Source organism: Oncorhynchus gorbuscha, unplaced genomic scaffold (assembly GCF_021184085.1).
Source record: "Oncorhynchus gorbuscha isolate QuinsamMale2020 ecotype Even-year unplaced genomic scaffold, OgorEven_v1.0 Un_scaffold_4371, whole genome shotgun sequence".
NCBI classification, from domain to species: Eukaryota; Metazoa; Chordata; class Actinopteri; order Salmoniformes; family Salmonidae; genus Oncorhynchus; species Oncorhynchus gorbuscha.
In genome coordinates this window covers 2,501-7,500 of record NW_025748403.1, presented here as the reverse complement: position 1 = coordinate 7,500, position 5,000 = coordinate 2,501, and positions in this window count along the sequence as shown.

Genomic DNA, 5,000 nt, shown 5'->3' with positions numbered 1-5,000 from the left:
TAGGAGACAGCAGATTATATATGTATCCACTAGGAGGCAGCAGATTATATATATATCCACTAGGAGGCAGCAGATTACATATATATCCACTAGGAGGCAGCAGATTACATATATATCCACTAGGAGGCAGCAGATTCTATATATATCCACAAGGAGACAGCAGATTATATATATATCCACTAGGAGGCAGCAGATTACATATATATCCACTAGGAGGCAGCAGATTCTATATATATCCACTAGGAGGCAGCAGATTATATATATATATCCACTAGGAGGCAGCAGATTACATATATATCCACTAGGAGGCAGCAGATTATATATATATCCACTAGGAGACAGCAGATTCTATATATATCCACTAGGGGGCAGCAGATTATATATATAAGTCGCTCTGGATAAGAGCGTCTGCTAAATGACTTAAATGTAAATGTAAATGTATCCACTAGGAGGCAGCAGATTCTATATATATCCACTAGGGGGCAGCAGATTACATATATATCCACTAGGAGGCAGCAGATTCTATATATATCCACAAGGAGACAGCAGATTCTATATATATCCACTAGGGGGCAGCAGATTATATATATATCCACTAGGGGGCAGCAGATTATATATATGTCCACTAGGGGGCAGCAGATTACATATATATCCACTAGGAGGCAGCAGATTACATATATATCTACTAGGAGGCAGCAGATTCTATATATATCCACAAGGAGACAGCAGATTCTATATATATCCACTAGGGGGCAGCAGATTATATATATATCCACTAGGGGGCAGCAGATTATATATATGTCCACTAGGGGGCAGCAGATTATATATATATCCACTAGGGGGCAGCAGATTATATATATATCCACTAGGGGGCAGCAGATTACATATATGTCCACTAGGAGGCAGCAGATTATATATATATCCACTAGGGGGCAGCAGATTCTATATATATCCACTAGGGGGCAGCAGATTCTATATATATACACTAGGGGGCAGCAGATTCTATATATATATCCACGAGGGGGCAGCAGATTCTATATATATATCCACTAGGGGGCAGCAGATTATATATATATATATATATATATATATATATATATATATATATATATATATCCACTAGGGGGCAGCAGATTCTATATATATATCCACTAGGAGGCAGCAGATTACATATATATCCACTAGGAGGCAGCAGATTATATATATATCCACTAGGGGGCAGCAGATTATATATATATATCCACTAGGGGGCAGCAGATTATATATATATATCCACTAGGGGGCAGCAGATTATATATATATCCACTAGGGGGCAGCAGATTATATATATATCCACTAGGGGGCAGCAGATTCTATATATATGTCCACTGGGGGCAGCAGATTATATATATATATCCACTAGGGGGCAGCAGATTATATATATATATCCACTAGGGGGCAGCAGATTATATATATATATCCACTAGGGGGCAGCAGATTATATATATATATATATATATATATATATATATATATATATATATATATATATAGTGGGTGGGGTTATATATATATATATATATATATCCACTAGGGGCAGCAGATTCTATATATATCCACTAGGGGGCAGCAGATTCTATATATATATCCACTAGGGGGCAGCAGATTCTATATATATTCACTAGGAGACAGCAGATTATATATATATCCACTAGGGGGCAGCAGATTATATATATATATCCACTAGGGGGCAGCAGATTCTATATATATTCACTAGGAGACAGCAGATTATATATGTATCCACTAGGAGGCAGCAGATTATATATATATCCACTAGGAGGCAGCAGATTACATATATATCCACTAGGAGGCAGCAGATTACATATATATCCACTAGGAGGCAGCAGATTCTATATATATCCACAAGGAGACAGCAGATTATATATATATCCACTAGGAGGCAGCAGATTACATATATATCCACTAGGAGGCAGCAGATTATATATATATCCACTAGGAGGCAGCAGATTATATATATATCCACTAGGAGGCAGCAGATTACATATATATCCACTAGGAGGCAGCAGATTATATATATATCCACTAGGAGACAGCAGATTCTATATATATCCACTAGGGGGCAGCATATTATATATATGTATCCACTAGGAGGCAGCAGATTCTATATATATCCACTAGGAGGCAGCAGATTACATATATATCCACTAGGAGGCAGCAGATTCTATATATATCCACAAGGAGACAGCAGATTCTATATATATCCACTAGGGGGCAGCAGATTATATATATATCCACTAGGGGGCAGCAGATTATATATATGTCCACTAGGGGGCAGCAGATTACATATATATCCACTAGGAGGCAGCAGATTACATATATATCTACTAGGAGGCAGCAGATTCTATATATATCCACAAGGAGACAGCAGATTCTATATATATCCACTAGGGGGCAGCAGATTATATATATATCCACTAGGGGGCAGCAGATTATATATATGTCCACTAGGGGGCAGCAGATTATATATATATCCACTAGGGGGCAGCAGATTATATATATATCCACTAGGGGGCAGCAGATTACATATATGTCCACTAGGAGGCAGCAGATTATATATATATCCACTAGGGGGCAGCAGATTCTATATATATCCACTAGGGGGCAGCAGATTCTATATATATACACTAGGGGGCAGCAGATTCTATATATATATCCACGAGGGGGCAGCAGATTCTATATATATATCCACTAGGGGGCAGCAGATTATATATATATATATATATATATCCACTAGGGGGCAGCAGATGCTATATATATATCCACTAGGGGGCAGCAGATTATATATATATATCCACTAGGGGGCAGCAGATTATATATATATATATATCCACTAGGAGGCAGCAGATTCTATATATATATATCCACTAGGAGGCAGCAGATTACATATATATCCACTAGGAGGCAGCAGATTATATATATATCCACTAGGAGACAGCAGATTATATATATATCCACTAGGAGGCAGCAGATTACATATATATCCACTAGGAGGCAGCAGATTATATATATATCCACTAAGAGACAGCAGATTCTATATATATCCACAAGGAGACAGCAGATTCTATATATATATATATATATATCCACTAGGGGGCAGCAGATTATATATATGTCCACTAGGGGGCAGCAGATTATATATATATATATATCCACTAGGAGGCAGCAGATTACATATATATCCACTAGGAGGCAGCAGATTCTGTATATATCCACAAGGAGACAGCAGATTCTATATATATCCACTAGAGGGCAGCAGATTATATATATATATATATCCACTAGGGGGCAGCAGATTATATATATGTCCACTAGGGGGCAGCAGATTATATATATATCCACTAGGGGGCAGCAGATTATATATATATCCACTAGGAGGCAGCAGATTCTATATATATCCACTCGGAGACAGCAGATTATATATATATATCCACTAGTGGGCAGCATATTATATATATGTCCACTAGGGGGCAGCAGATTCTATATATATATATCCACTAGGAGACAGCAGATTATATATATATATATCCACTAGGAGACAGCAGATTATATATATATATCCACTAGGGGGCAGCAGATTATATATATATCCACTAGGGGGCAGCAGATTCTATATATATACACTAGGGGGCAGCAGATTCTATATATATCCACTAGGGGGCAGCAGATTATATATATATCCACTCGGAGACAGCAGATTATATATATATATATATCCACTAGGGGGCAGCAGATTCTATATATCCACTAGGGGGCAGCAGATTCTATATATATCCACTAGGGGGCAGCAGATTCTATATATATCCACTAGGGGGCAGCAGATTCTATATATATCCACTAGGGGGCAGCAGATTCTATATATATACACTAGGGGGCAGCAGATTCTATATATATCCACTAGGGGGCAGCAGATTCTATATATATACACTAGGGGGCAGCAGATTCGATATATATCCACTAGGGGGCAGCAGATTATATATATATATCCATGAGGGGGCAGCAGATTCTATATATATATCCACTAGGGGGCAGCAGATTCTATATATATCCACTAGGGGGCAGCAGATTCTATATATATCCATGAGGGGGCAGCAGTTCCCTATTTTAACAAACATTGGCCTCCAACTCTGGTATTGGAGAGGGACATGCAGGCTTTTCGTCCAACCCAGCAGTAACACACCTCATTTAAATAATCAACTGTCTTAATGATCTTCAATCTAGCTTTTCCAGACTAATTTTCATTTAATCGAAGGTGAAGGAGGAGAGAGATGTTTAACTGGTATCTATCTAGAGGGGAATTAGGAGAGAGATGTTTAACTGGTATCTATCTAGAGGGGAAGGAGGAGATATGTTTAACTGGTATCTATCTAGAGGAGAAGGAGGAGAGATGTTTAACTGGTATCTATCTAGAGGGGAAGGAGGAGAGAGATGTTTAACTGGTATCTATCTAGAGGGGAAGGAGGAGAGAGATGTTTAACTGGTATCTATCTAGAGGGGAAGGAGGAGAGATGTTTAACTGGTATCTATCTAGAGGAGAAGGAGGAGAGATGTTTAACTGGTATCTATCTAGAGGGGAAGGAGGAGAGATGTTTAACTGGTATCTATCTAGAGGGGAAGGAGGAGATATGTTTAACTGGTATCTATCTAGAGGAGAAGGAGGAGAGATGTTTAACTGGTATCTATCTAGAGGGGAAGGAGGAGAGATGTTTAACTGGTATCTATCTAGAGGGGAAGGAGGAGAGAGATGTTTAACTGGTATCTATCTAGAGGGGAAGGAACAGAGAGATGTTTAACTGGTATCTATCTAGAGGGGAAGGAGGATAGATGTTTAACTGGTATCTATCTAGAGGGGAAGGAACAGAGAGATGTTTAACTATTATCTATCTAGAGGGGAAGGAGGAGAGATGTTTAACTGGTATCTATCTAGAGGGGAAGGAGGAGAG